This window comes from Etheostoma spectabile, chromosome 9 (genome assembly GCF_008692095.1).
Source record: "Etheostoma spectabile isolate EspeVRDwgs_2016 chromosome 9, UIUC_Espe_1.0, whole genome shotgun sequence".
In the NCBI taxonomy this organism is placed as follows: Eukaryota; Metazoa; Chordata; class Actinopteri; order Perciformes; family Percidae; genus Etheostoma; species Etheostoma spectabile.
In genome coordinates this window covers 9,547,770-9,567,362 of record NC_045741.1, presented here as the reverse complement: position 1 = coordinate 9,567,362, position 19,593 = coordinate 9,547,770, and positions in this window count along the sequence as shown.

Sequence of the window (19,593 nt, the reverse complement as noted above, 5' to 3'; positions counted from 1 at the left end):
TGAAAAGAGTTAGCCCTCCTGTTATCCAACAAAAGCTTTATTTATCAGAACCATGACAAAAGAACATTGAAAATTTGACAAACGTTTGGAAAAAGCTACAAAAACACAGGAAAAAAAAAAAAAGAAAAAAAAAAATCTACAAATAAAAAAATTTTAACGCTGAAAAAAGAGACCCCCAAAAAATAAATAAAATAAAATGAAAAAATAACATTTTGGAAAAAGTGACAAAAAAAACATCACCAAAGGAGACAAAAACGTGTAAAAAAAAAAATCAAAAACCTTTTTTTTTTAAATGCCAAAAAAGTGACAAAAAAAATGAACAAAAAAAATACAATTACATTAAGTAAAGTATAGAAAAAGAACGGCAAAACGTTGAAATTTTGACCCCGAAAAAAACCAAAGTTGCATGGTGGACAACACAAGGGTTAACACACACCCGTGCCTGTGTACAGCATGGAAACGGCTCTTGAGGCCCATCATTGGGTAACTGACATCAGGACCCATTTCTCCCAAATATCTCACAGCAGGAGGTTCACCCCCAGAACCATTCCACTGATGAGGCTACTGGGTGAAATATTAATGTTTTAAATTCAGCAATATTGATGTGTAGCAACCTCTAAGGTGAAATAAACAAGGACATATTATGTCTGAAAAAGAGGCAGCCAGTGTGCCGACTGCAGATGGGTTTTTTCGGCTAATTGTTACACTGTACATGCAGCAAGTAAGCAAACGGCACAACTCATTTCCCAGCTCAGTGCGGTGTTCAGTGCTCTGTGCATAATGAGCTTTTGATTTATTCTACTCATCAACAAATTTTTGTAGCATAAATTGGACACATTTAACACTTGAATCTCTGTGACGCTGTAGATGTAAATACATGGTTTTATAGTAATGTATAATAGACATTAGTGACAATAACTATAGTATATTAAAATGTGAGAACGTTTCACATTTATTAGACAATGGAGTGGTCTTTTTTGTAAATCTACATTAGAGTAGCACTGGGGCTGCTTCTATGCGTTATAACGGAAAACCAACGCACTGACAAAAAAAATGATGATTTGAAGGAGTTTTTAAACAGGAGAGGAAATACATGTCTGAAAGAGGCAGAGCAACGCTGCTGCTGATGCTGCTGCTGATGATGATGATGAACTTCTCCTGATTGTAATTAATTGTAGCCTATGTAATTATTAATTAATTATAATATTGAAATGCTTTCACGCAACCAACTGATTTTACTGTCCTTCAACTAAGGTCTCATACAGCAAAAAAAAGCCAATTGTATCCAATTTCCATTGGATCAGAGGACTGTCACTTGACTGCCTTTTCTGCACATTTTAGTAGTAGACTGAGCCTTTAAGAAATTGGTGTTGTATTTGGAAAATCTATTTGTGTGTAAGGAAAACAAGTGAAAAATGATTGTGATATTTTATTATTTTTTGATGTTTTATCACATCCAATATTTCATTTGTTTTCTAAACAGATTTTCTGTGTTGTATTCTGAAAAAAGCCGTAAAGTAGGCCCATCTTTCAACTCAGGACAGCGCCGCTTTATACACATACAGATAGGATTGGAGATGCAAAGTTTAAGTGACACGTAACCGCGATCAGCTTTGTGGGAAATTAAGAATCAATGGAGCAGTGGACTGACAGCGACATAACCAATCCCGCTATGACTGACGCTCCACTTAGCACCAACTGCGATGTTTAATTTTAAATCTAGCCTACTAGCAGTCTGGCACATGAGAGTGCTCAGTATTTTCCCCGCCTATGCCCCCCAGTGCCACTACATATAAAAAATCCTGGAATGGCCCCCGCACACAGGGCTCAAACAGCGGCGACCAAGGTGTTAAGTGATCCGGAAATACGCTTTTGTTTTTATAGATCATTTTTTAATTGATAGGAAAGCTGACAGGAAAGGGTGAAGAGACAAGGGGACAACATGCAGCAAAGGGCCCTGGGTCGCAATCCAACCTGACTGGGGTAAGGACTGAGCCTTGGTACATGGGGCACACGCTCAACCAGGTGAACTACCAGGGCGCCAGAAAACATTTTTACATAAGATTAGTTGTAACTATCAGGTGTAACTGTTGCACAGCTGACTAAACCAAATGGGAAAACTAGATTTCTAATGTTTGATCTTTTTAGAGTGGCATGTCAAACAGGTAAGGTTAAAATAGAATATGGTTGACCTGACACTTGAACATAATGGCTGTTGCTTGGTAATTAAAAATGATTTGCGATTTGGTCTATTGATTTTAGTCTAGGTGCAACTCAATTCAGAGCACACATGTTATCTCCAAGTGTAGTGGGATGGATGTAGTAAAGTTTTAAAGTTAAGTTTGGGCCCTATAATGAACAGACTTTTCATTCCATACGCTATATTTATCTCTTTATTTAATGCAAGCTTTCCCATAAGTGACAGTCCCTAACACTGAAGAAGATATTTTAGGGATTCGCTCAAATATATTGCAGTCCCACTCATTATTTAAGGCTAGAATGTGTGCATTTTCTTTATACAAGCACTGCTCCCTGCTGTAGTAAATTGAGTTATTATGATCCTATTGGACTTGAGGAAAACACACAGGCACACTGATTACACACTGTATGTTGGATTAATTACTTTTCCTTCTTCGTTCCTGACAAAAAGACGCAAGGAAAGACTTCATCAAACAGGAGACATGTTTGAAATGATCTGTGAAGAATGAAGATGAGATCATGGGCTTTATGTGGGGTGTTGCTTTAAAGTGATACTCCATTAAAAATACTGCTTTAGAGAAATTTTTAACAAAGGAAAAGCGGGCGCTCCAACAAAGACACCTGTTCGCAAACTCAACAGGGTCATCTGTGAAACCTATTGGGGCCATTTCACACTCAAAAGAAAAAGAAAAAGATTTTGATTTTGGCCACTTGGAAGCAGCTGTGTAACAAGCTGGAAACACAACACTGACAGATTTCTAAATTCCACATTCAGTCTACCTGGTGAATGTTCATTCTCTTTTTCGCTTTGTTTTGTTTTGCTTCACCAACTCCTGAGAAAAATATCCAGCTCTTTAGTTGCTAAATGCTCTAATAGGTTCCCCAGCTCATCACTAACTGTGTTTTTCAGCTGTTGGTGTACAGTGGGTTTTTAGAGCTTTTTCTTTTGTAAAAACAGCTGCCTGCTGTGACAGAAACTGCAACCACAGGAGAGTTAACCAAAACCGTAAAATTGTGTCTGGAAAACCTAAACGACGAGCTGATTGACATTCTGCAGGTGATAAATCTCTGCACGTTTGTTACTGTGAGCATCCTTTTACATCCACGTTGTCTTGTGACCCATTGTTAATTTAAAAATATTGATTCTAGCCTTAAGGTAAGCTAGTATCAGTTATTGCCATTGGCTGACAGGTATAATTAAGACATATTGCTTTTCTTTTGCAGGGGACTTCACGTCTTTGCATTGCTAGCATTATTTATGGAAACGATGAATCTTAAGATGCAGCTCATTAGTAAATAGTTGTATCTATAGGAGTGAAAGCGGACAGCAAAATATGGTAATTCTAGTCAGTAAGTTAAAAAAAAAAAGTTAAGTCATAGAAGTTTCCCCCGATAACGTGTTAAGCATTTGAAATTAAGACTGAAAATGTCAAGGCATCCCGTTTAACATGGGCCACTGCAGGGAGCTTGCCCCAGAGGGATGCAGCACTTGTTTGTAGTCCGACAGACATTAAAGGACTGTGTCGATATGTTATTGAGCTGTTTTCCTCAGCTCTTTATTCCAGTGATCATGATAGCCCTCACAACTCAACTTTCATCTACTGCCTCAATATTCTCGGGAATGCATCTGAAAGACTCACCAGCTTTTACTGTTGCTTTTTCTTCTTGCTGTCACTCACGAGAGTAAATAGTTTGGAAGCAATGTAGAATGTTAAAGATGCTTGATCGGACACGTTTGGACAAACCCAACAATCCCCCGTTCCATTTCCATTATTAATGATTCCTGCTCTTAACACTTTTTGACATTATTCCAGATTTCAAAATAAAGTGCCATTTAAAGAAACTAAATTGATCGATAAAGAACTCAACACCTCAAATGTTCTACTCACAACTCTCATATTGATGTCATCAAAAGCTTAGGTACTGTTTCTTCTTTTTGGGGCATTTTAGGTCTTTGTTTTTATAGGACAGATGAAGACATGAAAGGATAGAGAGAGAGGAAGAATGACATGCAACAAAGGGCCGCAGGTCGGATTCTAACCCACGGCCGCTGCGTCGAGGTGTAAACCCCAATATTTGGTTGTGTGCTCTACCAGGTGAGCTCCCCAGGCGCCCAAACATGTACTACCTATTATGCTGGGTTGGATTATGTCATTGTGAGCTCCTTAGAATGTTATATAACATATATGTAGGGCAAATGTGATTAACAGCTACGTCGCATCATGTCATCTTGATGGCACTCATGAAGGCACCAGCTCATCTCCAACAGGAGAGCGAAGAGAGAATGCAGGAGGGCTGCATGTGCGTGATGAAACCACTCTACAGTGATCATGCTCTTTGTGCTTAAGATTGACATGCATGCGGCATCTCTTCATTACTTTTTAAATGACTTCACTGTAGAGTGGAGGAGGAAGCTGCTTGTATATTCCGGCAAAGTTTCCGAGTTCTCGATAGCCTAAATCAGTGGTTCTCAACCGGTGGGGCGCGCCCCCCCGGGGGGGCGCGGACTCTGTCCCGGGGGGGCGCGAGTAGACTACAGGATGGGAGGGGAAAAAAACTGTGCTCAACCATGGGAGCTGCCGTGAGCCCCTCTATGAAGGTAAATTTGGTGCACAAGTGAGCGCGTAGATGCGATCTGAGCACTTGTAGAATATGGTTTGAGAGCTTGTGAAAAAAATCTGTACCCGTGTTTTTTACTTGAGTCACTTTTCCAGTACAACCACAACTCAGTGATTCCAACCTCTGGATCTGCCGCTGCAGCGTGCTCTCTCCATCACACGGCGGCGAGCTCGGCTCACCAGTTCTGCAACACTTCTTGCGATACATTTGGTGCAAAACTAATTTGTACCTGTGGACTTAGTCTGTGGAGCTCTGAGCCAACAGGACGTTGCTAGCTAGCTTTGGCTAACTTGCATCCAGCCCGCTTTTTTAAATACTGTAAATACCTTTTAATATCTCAACACTTATAACAGTCCGACTGAAACACTGGCGGTGAGCTCCAGGTCCTGCAGCCGCAGGACGGAACGCCGTCAGTGGGGGGGGCAGCGTGGAAACACCGCTAGAAAGATCCGCTGCGAGCTCGACGTGATCTGATCTCCAGCGGGACACGGAGAGCTCCAGACCCCGAAGCAGCGGCACAGCCCCCCCCGGAGCCACCGCCAGTGTTGGTTGAATAGCAAGCTAGGTTAGCTGACTAAACAACAAGACACTTAGCCTACAAATAAATAAAATTAATTAAAAGTCAGGCGTTATACACACTGATGGCGGTCCGTCCGCGGCGCAGGACCGGAGCTCACCAGCAGTGTTCAGTTTGACTGTAAAAGTGTTAGGATAACTAAAATGTATGTATTTATAAGCGGGGTTAGTTGCTAAATGCAATTCCACAACACCGGCGGTGGGTCCAGGGAGGCCGTGCCGCTGCTACCGGTCTGGAGCTCTCCGTGTCCCGCTGGAGATAGATCAGGTCGAGGTCGGCAGCGGAGTTTCTAGCGGTGTTTCCACGCTGCCCCCCCATGACGGCGGTCGTCTGCGGCTGCAGGACCTGGTGTCACCGCCAGTGTTTCAGCTGGATGTTAAAAAGGTTGAGATAATTAAAAGGTATGTTATTTAGAAGCGTGCTGGCTGCTAGTTAGCTAACGCTAGCTTTCATGCTACATAAATAAGCCGGACAGAGTTGTCCCTCATCAGGTGAGAGAAACCCTGCTGTCCCGGCCGTCCTGTTGGCTCAGAGTCCAAGCTAGTCCACAGGTACAAATTAGTTTGTCACCAAATGTATCGCAAGAAGTGTTGCAGAAGTGGAGAGCGCAGACTCGCCGCTGTGTGATGGAGAGAGCACGCTGCAGGGCAGATTCCAGAGGTTGAAACTGAGTTGTGGTTGTACTGGAAAAGTGACTCAAGTGAAAAAAAAACACGGGTACAGATTTTTTTCACAAGCTCCAAACCATATTCTACAAGTGCTCAGACGCATCTACGCGCTCTCACTTTTGCACCCAAATTTACCTTCATATTCCTTTCGCGTCAACATATTGTGTGAGGCAGGATTCTCAAAAATGACTGCACTCAAAACTAAATACCGTAATCGTGCACAAATCGAGGATGATTTGAGGCATGTTTATCAAACATTGAGCCAAGAATGAGGATCTTTGCAAGGCAAAGCAGGCTCAGGTCTCACATTTATATCACCAACCTGCAAGCTTCTTTAAAAAATGCAGATGTGCCTATATTAGACTAGTGATAATAACAATAATAAAGCATAATTAATATCAGAGGTCTGGTGCCAATCCCAATTATAGCAATAGCTAGTAATGATAATAGGCCTAATGATGATGATGATAATAATAAAATAATAAAAAAAAATAATAACAACAATAAAGCATGTAACTCAATAAATATATAGCAATAGCCTAGTAATGATGATAGGCCTAATACTACTAATATATAATAATACTAATACTAATAATAATCTCTACTAATAATAATAATACTTCAAGCTCACATTAGAAGTCTGGTACTAAGCCAATTATAAAATAGCCTGTAATGATAATAGGCATACCTACCGCTACTGATGATGATAATAAATAATAATAATAATGTGGGCCTAAAAATAATAGCCTATCTATCTATCTATCTATCTATCTATCTATCTATCTATCATATCTATCTATCTATCTATCTATCTATCTATCTATCTATCTATCGTTCGTGGTGTGTGGGGCGTAGGGCACTAGGGCCCCAACTGCAATGAACCAGCTTTGGGGGGGCCCAGCTTGCAAAAGGTTGAGAACCCCTGGCCTAAATGAACCAGCAACTCAGTGCATGCTGTAGCATCTACAGCAGTCAGTACTGGTAGTGAGAGGAATGACAAGGGAACATTTTGTGATCCTTGTTTTGAGCCCTGCTGCTGGACTCAGCCAAGATGGGGCAAACGCTCTTACTGAGCTAGAAGCCACCCCGCCTTTTGTGATCCTTAAGTGAATAGTTATAAATAATTTATACTTTCATTTCACACTGCTCTGGTTTTCAATTTGATTGAAATATACAAAAAACACAAACAAATTAAATCAAATATACAGCAGAATTCTGAGAAATTGTCCTGCTGAGACTGACTTCAAAACTGTATCTCCCTTGGTGAAAATGGGAGAGTTTGCGTTAGCTTTGATTGCTTAATGAGCATCAATGTTGCAATAAGTCTTTGCAAGCAGAGTGCATGAAGATCAATTTCTTAATAGGAGTTTATGCAAGTACTGGGAAAATTACCAGTAACACAACAACAACTTATGAATGTACTGTATTTGGAATGTTTGCAATGTGTTGTGTTTCAAGATAGCTTTTTGGGGTTCAGAAGTAGAAGCATTCTACCTTACAACATCATTACCTTACAGCAACATACATGTGTAATCAACTTTTGTCTGTGTGAGGTTTTTGTAGAATGCATACCAGCAACATTTGCTGAAAGGCAAAAAAGATTCTATACCGTTAGACCCCATCTCCGAACGAAGATTCAGGGGATGAAGTCTCCTGTGTCTTGTGCTGGCCTAGATAGGATTACAATCAAAGGGAGCAAGAGCAGGGAGCCCATCCTCTTTGCTGCAAACAGAATGAGTAAATGTTTCTCCCATGCGCTCTCTGCTCTCCGAGTTCTTGTCAAGACAGCAAAGTGGTGCTGTGCCAGCTCTGAAGATCCCAAGCCCAGCTTTCATTTTATGGATGTCAGGGCTAATGAAAAGAGAACATGGAAACTATGACAAAAACAAGTGCAAGAAGAAGAGGAAGTATAGGAAATGAAGCGAGAGTGGGAAATGTGTGTGATGCTGCTCGGGTTTATTTAATGAGTGTTCTCAACAGGCTGTAGTAATGCTGTGGTTTAATAATAACTCCCCACACCACTCATCTGAAGACTGAAAGAGAGAGAAAGTAAAACACGGAAACGAACTTGCTCATTCATCATCTGCATCAGCCTCCGGACACATGGTCATCTGTAACTGTCGGCCAGATAAGAGCCACCGAGTTTTTGAACGCAGATGTGAGCGGCAGAAACAGGTGCTTGATCTATTGCCACATATGTTGAGCAGTGCGGCGACGCTGGAGCAGAAGGCTTTCCAGAGGGCTTCAGCTCCAGTCATCAAGGGGAGCATTTGCAGCCCGTCCAATTGCAAAGCAACAAATTAAAATACTGATAAGGACGTAAGCCCGCTGGTGGAGATAGTTGTGGAGCTTTCTTGATTCCCTCGGGCTCTGCAGCGGTTTCATTGGGATCAGGGAGTGTGTGAGGATGATATTACCAATGTGGGGCTTCATTGATCCCCTTTGGGATATTCTCTGTTCATCAAATATTCCAAAGGGAGGTGGAAGTGCAGGTGAAGCTGGAGCTGGTGGGGATCGAGCACCTAGCTCAAGGACACTTCGGAGGGGTGGATGGCTGCAGCCACAAGGGTCCTCTAGTTGACATACCATAACGCCACATGTAATTAGATTTTTTAACGAGCTAGCTCACGGCACGTCCCGGATGGCAATGTTTATCTTGTCGTTCGATCGCTTAATCCATGACTCTGGTCCAGTCTGAAATAGCTCAACACCTATATGATTGATTGTCTTGGAATTTGTAGGAGACATCCATGGTCCCCAGAAGATTAAGCCTTTATATTTATCTATATTTATTTTTATCCACACATTGCGGAATATCATGTGGTGCATATATTCAGGGTTAAAAGAAGATGCATCCTAATGACTTTAGTGATTTCCAGACTTTTCCGCTAGCACCACAATGAGGTTGATATTTGTGGTTTTGAGTGAAATGTCTTGACAACTGTTGGATGGTTTGTCATGAAATGTGTTACAAACATTGATATCCCCCTTGAGGAAAAATTGTTATGACCTTGGTGATCTCTGATGTTTCCCCGATTACCATTGTCAGATCAAAATTAGAATTTACACCTGCAAAACTGACATTACCATTAAATTGAACTTTGACCTGCAAAATCACAAGGCTCTCTAACTTGTGATAGGAGCTGGGTTTGACCTTTAATTCAGAAAATATTTCTTTTTAGTTCTATTTTATATAACTGCATGGTGAACGGACAATGAAATGATAATAAAATGCTTTATATTCACAGTGCTGTTGTAAGCCTGATAACCCGGCTATCTCCTGCTCTTTCCTACACACACTATTTCTTGGCAGGCCAGTTTTTTGGTACAAAAAGTACATTTACCTGACCACACTATCAGTAGTATCATTCCATGCATATATTTTGGATTTATTTGCAACAGTTTGAGATATCTGCCCAACCCTAACACACTTAGGTTTAATAGATTTCTGTAAAATTCTTGTCATTTGTATAAGCAGGGTGGCTGTCCCGAAATAGCACCCCAGGTACTCTGGGTGATCTGCAGACCAACCAGTTTTATTTTTAACTTTTCTGTACTGTGTTCACAGTGCTTGGGTAAGATTAGAACAGCACAAATGAAAACTGGTTCACCACAATTATGTTAGTGTTAGTGTCAACACAACTTTAAGATTTGGCTAACTCAAAGCCTGAACACATAAAAACTATCTATCTATATCTAGACATATATATCTGTACAGCTAGATACCAGAAATTGAGAAATTATGTTTAGTTAGTGTGATTTGTGAGAACTGATCATACATACACTGATTGAAATGTGGCATGTATTATTTTGGCATTCATAGCATGCTTGATAGCATGTTTGAGCACAAACAAGAGATCATAACCTTACAGTTGATGTAAAGGCTTTGGGTATTGTTAATTTATGCTGGGCGGGCGATAAACAATGGTTACTGTGAGCATAAAAGCAGCAGCTGTTTTGAAACCTTTCATGCTGGTTTCTCCCTCGGGGCTCAGTTTTATTTGTTCTGTCTGAAATGTGTGTGCCTTAAAATAGCTTGATGTATAGACCCTACAGTACAATTCCTGGTGGAGTTGATAGCGTCTTTGTGTTTTGTTTGTTTTTGATGTGATACATAGTGTCTTGCAGGTAAAGATCTCTCAGGGCAACAACAGACCATTCATCATCAGATGTACAGGAAAAACTCCCACGGATAAACAGACTCAAATATGTGGAAATAAGCTACAGAAAGAATGGAAGGGTAACCTGTTGTCTGAGGATATGCTAACATGCCAGACAGTTTAAATTCTGGAGAAAAAAAACATGAAATGATTGTTGCGTCTGTGGTGGAGGCAGTAATTGTGTTTTTTCCCACCCAGAGGAAATGGGAGTAAAAATGAGCTCAGCTAAACCTACAGAAATTGCTATTATCTGTCACCATTTCAACGCAACTCTGACACCACTAACGTGATTTCTCTCCTTTCACGCATCTCCCTGAAGCTTTTCTCATGAGGAATCATTTCACTATGAGGGTTCCAGTTTGCCATATTGAACCTGATCTCGCTAATAGAACAACAGTGGGAACTTTACTTGACATCAAACATCTTCTGGAGAAGAGTGAGGCCGCCGCTGGCAAGGCAGAGATACACATTGATTAGCCTTGACGCAAGTATGGATGCAGCAGGCGGACACCTTGTTATAATTGTGATGAAGCAGCTGTTCTTGGCAGAGCTGATTTGGATTACCTCTCCTCTTTGAAACCCTGACAAGCCCAAATGAAGAAGCATTCAACATCTTTCCTTGGGCGTACCTGGGTTGGGACTTTAAGCAGGTAAACATTAATTAATCACGCCAGATAAGGGACAGCCATCCCCTGTAACTGTTTCGTGCGGAGACATAAGCCTATTTGCCTCGATATCATTAAATCTAGCCGTAGTCATTTGTGCTTATCAATGTTGTCTGTTTTGCTCTCTGTCACGTCGCTGAACAACGATGCCGATCCCTCTTGCCATCTTACTTTCATCCATCACTTTGTGTTTTTGTTGTTCAAACATGCATTAGTGATTCTCCCCCACCCTGACTTATCCTCGCTACCTCGAAAGACTGAAGAAATTAATGCATTTGCCTTCAGTGAAAGTTTGCTCATTAGGTCTCTGGCCGCCACGCAGAGGCCAGGGGGAAGCAGACATGGCGGTGGGAGGAGATTGGCGGGGTCATTATCTACCCTGTTGCTGCACTTCAAAGTGGGCTCTGCAACACCGCTGCCCTGTACAGCTCGGACATGGTCTTGACAGCAAGGGCAGAGGCTCAGGGCTGCAGCATGAAGGGGAGAGCCAACGCTGTAGGGTTCATTAAAAGAGGGAGCCTCATGTCTCTACACCTCCCCGTCTTCTTTCTCGTCAACCTAATTCTCTTTTTCTGTCATACAGCTGGTTTAAACCCCGTCGTTTTTCCCCCATCTCCCGTCCGCTCTGCTCCCGCGGCTTACAATACCATCTAACATCACACGTTGCGGTATTACTGGAACACCAAGGTGTGAAAATCCAACCTGGAACATCTCCTTTTCTTTGCCTTCTTCACCTTTTGTATTCCAGTGCTATCCACTGTTGCTTTTGTCTGACAAAAGGTTAATTCTTTTTTGTTTTTTTTAACACCTCAACTACTTTTCCCTGCCTCCCCACGCAATATCACCATTTACTGGATATTTCTTCACCTCCGTGCTCTTTTGTCCTCACTCGTCCCACACACTTGCATGCTCTTCAATCTCTCCCTTTTAATATGATGATGAAACAAGGTAAAGTGCAGGTCCCGACACTGTAAGGAACGGGAATTAATCTACAATAAATGATGGGCTGCATTGTTAAGTGTATGTGACAGCACAGCGGTGCATGATTAAGCATACGTTTAGTGAGATTGCGTGTGTGTGTGTGTGTGTGTGTGTGTGTGTGTAAGCTATTTGTCCACACTGCAGTTTCAAGGTCTCAGAAATGGGCACTGTTACTTCCATAATGTGGATGTTTCCTGTTGAAACATGATTGCTGTGTGTTGATGTAATGTTAACCTGTAGAGTTAACCACTAGAGGCGCTCTTGAGCAATGTTTTTACAATCGTGTTCCTGTTGCCAGAATGTGGGTACATTGGCAGAAACTGGCTTTTCTTTAAAGAGTGCAAGGAGTTATTGAGTGGATTACTATGTGGTTGTTGGGTTTTATTTGTGCGTGGCAGAAATTAAACATTCACTTTAATCTAAACAAATGAGCTTAATCATGAAGTTAATTAAAAACAAGCTAATGTCATGATCACATTTTCATTCAAATTAAATTAGCACTTTTATGGAACATTTCATTACCATATCGAAACATGCTAATCCATTAACCGTTTGGGCCAAACGGTGGACTAATCATCTATCAAAACTATGATAAAAGGTTCTAAAATAGTATAACATTTTGCTGTGAGAGCATGGCTAAAAAGCCATTTAGGAATGTAAAATTGTGTTCTCTGTTTGTAACGCCACCTGCAGATTGTTTTTCTAAGTGTCTGTGTTCTAGGGCGTCCAGGTAGCAGGTAGAGCGGACACCCATATATAGAGGTTTACTCCTTGAATCAGCGGCCGCAGGTTTGACTCTGACATGCGGCCCAGTGCTGCATGTCATTCCCCTCTCTCTCTCTCCCCGTTCACGTTTAAGCTGTCCTATAGAAATAAAGGTGTACAATGACCAAAAAATAATCATATAAAAAATATTCTGTTTTCTAAATTCTTAAAAGTGTGACGAAGCCTGCCAAGTGTGGCATGTTGCTTTTGAGCATGCAAAACTGGTGAAAGTTAAGGTCAAAGACGAAGAAGGAAAAGAGGAAGAAGGAGAATAAAGGGAAGAAGAAACGGTACAAAAATATTAGGATGCCTAAGGTGCATTCACTTGAGTCCGCCATCATGATTCCAGTGCCCACAGCAGCGTTACTAAACCAGCTTTAGGAAGAACAACAATGAGACAAAACAGGGCAGAACTAAATAACTAATCTAATTCTTTTCTAGATTCAGTAGAAAGATTATTTGGTCCATTACTGCTTGCCTGAGCCCTTTGACTTGAACGGCTGTGGACTCATTAATAGACACGTTCACTGGAACCATCTAAATGAACAGTTCATTGGACCTTTTTCTTTGACAAGAAAAATTGCTACACATCGTCTGTTTAATCCACCCACGATTTTTACTGCACACCCCGCCGTCTGTATTCAGGTTGCCTCTTCTGAGGTTCCCTCCATTTTTTTCGGTTAAGTTTTGGATCTTCTTTGAGAGCTTGGGGTAAAGCCCTTTGAGACATTGACTCAACACATCTAAATCCATCGAACAAAAATATGTTGGAAACAAACAGGAAAGGTACATTTGCAGCACCTCTTAAAGGCTCTATGGGGTTTGTTACTTTGTGAAGGTGTTTGAGTCAAACATCTCCGTTCAACTTTCATAACACATGGTTAGAATCCAGGAATAGATACTAACATTCATCACCAAGTAAAAAGTAAAAAAAAGACCCGTAATTTTGAGCTGAATAAATGCCCTATATATGTATGAACAGAATGTATCCATAACAGCAGGGTGTGATTTGTCAGCGGGGATGCGTGGGATACATATCCCTGCCTCTGCCCAATTATTTTTATCCCCAGTGGGTACAAAATGTGCCCCCCCCCCTCAAAGGGATCATCTACTTCATCAATAGCCTAGACCATATATTATTGTATACCTAAAATAGAAGTATTTTAAACTAAGTAGCTGCAACGTGAACAACATGTAGTGCCTTAGAACGATAACATTCGAACGCCAACTGCTGGTTGTATTTAGCCGCTTACAGAGCTCCAGGACGCCGGCTACCAGCAGCAGTGGTTTAGGTATTATTTATAGATATTTATTCAATAGGTGAATAGCAAGCCGGCTACAGGTACCGCCAGATCATGGTCCTCCAGGGGCCGTGGTAGTTCAGTTAAGCCAGAGAAAGTGAGCGTCATGCGGTGCTGACAGTTAAGTTAAGGCACCAAAACGACCCGTTCAATTTAGTAAAAAGATCCAATTTGGATTAAAACACTCCCAAGGGACGAACTGGCGTTTCCTGGGAGAATTGTCTTTTCACTACGTAGTGAACTCTCCGCTGTGTTTTATATTGACACCACATTGTGCTATTTCCTTTTGTCAAGTGCATACGTATTTTTGGCATGTGGCAGTATATCCATGGTGGTATTGGAAGGGGGGTTTAATTCTGGCATGTTTTTTGCTGTTGTGCATGATCAAAAAACAATACCCCACCCCTGCTTTCTTTACAAATCACACCCTGCATAACAGTATAAGTATAAAATGATAGCAAAGTGATGTTTACTTGAGAGAGCCAGCAGGATGCTGTGGCCTTCCGTTTGTAAACACACACATCCTGTCGGAGCTTGTTTCGACCACAGGCTAATTAGGATCCCCCCAGGTTTGTGGTGGTAACCCTAGGCACATGCGGGAGTCTGTGTTAGAGGATCTATCATGGATAGAGAGTGCCCCGCGGCCCTGGCAGCGGTGCTATCCATCATGTTCCTGCTATTCTGGGACACAGGTGGGAAGCCGGGACTACAGCTCCAAGACAGCTAGAGCTAGGCCTCTGCACACAATGACACATTCAGAGGTAAGAGTGCTAATGGATGCTCACAAGAGGGCAGATTATGTAAATTTCGGGCTCTTTAAGACACACTAAAAAGGGAAAAAATGTAATGTGAGATGACTTGAGCATCTCTTGTCATGTGGGAAGTGTAACAGTGTGTGACATTGTCTTAAATGATTCGACAAAGCCCCAAAAAACGGACCATGGTCATTAATTAAACTGTGATGCCATTATGCCTGTGCATCCAATTAGCAGGCTAACTGGTGCCATCTTGGTCATAGCCCAGATGCAATGTATTCAGATTCAGTGTCTGCAAAATCACTGATAATGACTCTTCTTAATTTCTTGAAATATCCAACCAGGTTTATTTTCCCTAGTTTAAGGATGCTCATTTTTGGTTGGATTGAAACTTCCGAGGATACCAAATGAAAAAAGCACAGTGTGGTGTTGAAATCTATAGTTTTAGAAGAAAAAGCAATACCACAGTAAAAATACTTCAGTACAAGTAAAAGTGCACATTAAAATTTGTGCTTTAATACTAGTAAGTAGTAACAAATAATGTATGAGTATATGTGAATGAATGACTACAATTGCACTTTAAGTCCAATTGGCTGGTTTTTTTTTGTCTGCCACAGACGTCATATAGTACAATCAAAACATTTCATTTTAATAATAGTATCTAAAGAATTACTACAGAACATTTACCACAGTCTGCAGCCCAGAGGAGGTCAGTTGTCACTTTCGGGAGCGCTGTCTCAGTGCTATGCTGCTCCTGGAACCCTGACTGGAATTTTACGAAGATCTCGTTTTGTTTTAGAAAGGAGAACATTTGATTAAAAACAACCTTTTCTAAACCCTTTGATAAAATTTAAAGCTTTCAAATTGGCCTAAAATTATTTAGGATAGCCAAGACCAAGCTTTTTGAGAAGTGGCTGAACCATGCATTGGTGTAGTCTACGTGATACGCAGGCATACGCAGTATACCCACTAAGACACCTCCAGGATTTCCAGATACCCACTTAAAAATGCCCAATGAACAACATACAATTTGTACTTATTGTATTTTTGACCTATTTAGAATTTTCATCAGTGTTTTTTCTTTTCCGCATAGGTTAAACATACAGTAGATATTTCCACTGTAAATTGGTGGATAAAAGTGCATCCGAATACAGGAACTTAAGTTGTTGATGCTTTAAACACCCAGACCCCCCCACTATAATATGCCCCCTGTTCCTACAGTACAGTACACCCAATACTATACATTAGACTACACCACTGAAACTATGGCATGTTTAAAACAAGACGGGACAGTTGATTTGAAATACTTTATTCTGTATATTGGTAATATACTATTATATACTGGACAACAATACATCATATTTTGCGATCTTATCTTAGTATGTTATATAGCATGTTAAAATATTCATCTGCAAAACAAGTTATAACAGTGGCTATCAAATGCAGAGATGTAACAAGTATGTCCCCCTCTGAAATGTTGTGAGGTAGACATAGGAAGTAGATGCACTTTATAGTTGAACACAAAAAAAACTAAATCATTTTGTCAAATTATAATGCCATTTGAAGCAAATTTGAAAGGACTTTTTTTCATTTTGTCCTTATTGTCAGTGGTTGATCTGGTCACTTGTGTGAGACAGAAAAGCCCATGAGGGCTTTTTAATAACGAGAGAATAAGACTCCCAGCTGCACACATTGGTGAACCATTGCTTGAATTATTTACAATGCGTTTTAGTCCCTGGCTGGAACGTTTACAGCAATTGTTTTTGAATCACCCGGTCATGATTTGAATGGAATTTCTTTTTCTTTTTTTGAAATGAAGATCGCGACCTTTACTGCATTTCTGCTTCAAAATGACAAAACAGCACTTCTAATCAGGATGCATTCTCCATGCAACCTCTTGCAAAAAGGTGATACTCAGCAACTAGTGAGGGGCTCATTACTTCAGCCTGAGTGTGCCTGGGCTCATAGTTGAATAATGAGGCTATTATGGAGATATCCTCCAAGAAAAGCTTGAGAGGTCTTGGCTCCCAGTGGTAACCAACCGCCATCTCCAACCATAAAAATAAACTATCGCATTTATGTACTGTATCTGCAATGCATTGTAGCTGTGGACTTTTCCAAATGCATTTAGTGCTACATGTAAAGTGGTAGACGCACAAATGTGACTATCATTACTTGATACAGCATGTAATGAAATATTGATGCTCTGTGGTTTGGGGTCCTCTTGGAGCACTTTTGTTTTAAAACCGGCTGAATCTGCCAGACTCAAAGCATTTGTATCCCTCAATTGGGCTATACCAATATACCCGAAAAGCTTTTGCGCTATTAGGTCGTTTTTCTCAGTCGTGTTTGCTACGGATCAGAACAGCAATAGGAAGCTCCTCTTGAATCTTGAGTCCGCATGTATCTCTCTGCTCAGTCTCTCCATTCTGATTGCTTTCATTTTCAGGATGAAGTAATGATATATTGAAGTTGTGGGTCCAGCATGACTCCCTGGGGAATTGGGCCTCATTATCTCAGAAGCTGCTTACACTCCACTGCTTAGCTTATTACAGATGGTAGAGCAGAGAGAGAGAGAAAGAGAGAGAGAGAGCTCTGAGGGTGAGATGTATCAGAAATGCTACCCGTTCCACAGTTTTCTAACAGAAATCCAAACCTGATGTAGTATAATTAACTACATGCTCTTCCTAACTGTCTACTTCCTGTTGAGCATTGCTTTTCAATCCAGAGGAAAACAGTGATAAACACTCTACAAAAAACACCACCACACCTCTGGCTTTACATGATTATTGAATGAATGGATGAAGGCTTTATTTCAAACATGTAAAAAACAATACAATAAAAGCTAAAAGAACAACATAAAACCCACAATTTATTAATTGAACATGTCTGAAAAGGAATAGGAAGAAGTAGAAGCTTCACTACTATATAATAATTATCATCATGAATGGCTTCCTATTTTTATCATGTATCTTTAACACATTTGTTTCAATGTGGACATACCACAAAAAAAGAAAACTAAATAATTCAAATAATAAATAATTGGTGAGAACATTGGTCGAGACCCTTCCTCCTCCCTGTATTTTGTGAAAATCATGTATTTGTATTGCTTGTTGAACTGAGTCATGTTTGGACATGCTCGTAGCGATGTACTTCACTCTTCCATGTAGAAATATGGGCGCCCAGATAGCTCAGTTGGTAGAGCGGGTGCGCACATATAGAGGTTTACTCCTCTCTCTCCCCTTTCACTTATTCAGCCGTCCTGTCAAAAATGGCCAAAAAAAATATTTAAAAATAAATAAAAATAAAAGTAGTTAGGGTTGTACAGACACAAAGATGTTTTGAAATTTAACTCCCTCCTCAAATTAAACACTACCGGTCAAAAGTTTGGGGTCACTTAGAAATTTCCATTCCACTCCATTCTAGACAGAATACTGATCTGAGTGGGGGGGCTGATCTTTAATGCAATAGCTACATTGCCCATTATCAGCAACCATTCATTCAATGTTCCAAAGGCACATTGTGCTTACTAATCTGATATCATTTTAAAAAACTAACTGATGAAACATTGAAGAACCCTTTTGCAATCATGCAAGCAGATAATGAAATCTCAAAACTGCTGCCCTGGTTAAAAATACAAAAAAACAATGCAACTGATCTCAGCTGGTATTCTGTCTATGATGGAGTGCAATGGAAATTTCTAATGGACCCCAAACTGTTGACCGATAGTGTATCTCCCTCCTCTATTAAAAAAAAAAAATATATATATATATATATATATATATATATATATATATATATATATATATATATATATATATATATAGTATAACAAATGAACCAGATCAGTGAATTTCAATGTTTTTGATTCTAAGAATCGTGAATTTATATGTTTTAACTTCTCTGTAGGGGAGTATTAGGAATTATCCTTATTGCTTATCTTTGCAATATAGATAGTGATGATAGGGTACTTTATAAGTATGTAAAGATGTCCAGTAGACATAAAGAAACCTAAAACAAAAGGATAATCCTCTCATACTGCATCTGTTCTGCGTCATTACTCAGATACACAGGTTTTCCCCCCGCCCCCAATTCAGCCTTTGCAGAGAGATTACTTTAACATAACCCGTTGCTCTCTTTAATGTGACAACAACACCAACAGCCATTGTGAAGATTAATATCTACCAAGCCCTCGATAAGGAGGCTGGATTTGGCCCAGATCAGAGGTTATTGGCATCGGGGATTAATGGGACAAACACTAAAATCTCAAATTCGAGTCAACAGAACGCAGCAATCTCCTTTGTATTCAGGCGCTACTCTCGGCCCTAAGGATCACCTTCTTGATCTCCTGCTGCAAGCACTTTAGCTCCAATCTGCCAGCAATTGCCTCAACATAACAATTGCAGAATTAGTTTGACCTGCAGGAAAGGGGAAGGGGAGGGGGGTGGGGGGTGTCCCACAAAGTGCATGTACAAAGCTTTGAGGGGAAGCAGCAGGAGGGAAAAAAAGCCTTTAAATGTTGCCATGATGCCCATCAAAAATGAGACATTTTCCCCAATCTAAGCGCTGTCAATCCCGCTGCGTAAACAACAACGCAGATCATCTTATTGCTGATTTAAGAACATTTTCTCTCCCAGCCTGAAACTGTCTCAGAATTGTTTATTTTAAAATGAGGAGATCACAAGACTTGCCCTGACAAGCTAATGTGACTGTGGGAGCCCTTGACACCACAGGGTGCAATGAAAAAGGGAAGGGAAAAAAAATGGCGTAGATGTTGAGAGTACATCTAATAACTTAAGAGAGATGCAAAAAGCAATTTTGAAAAAAAACGTCATTTAACAAGGACCCACTGTCACCATAAAAACACGCGGTATTACATTTTCCACACCTTAGAGGAAAAATG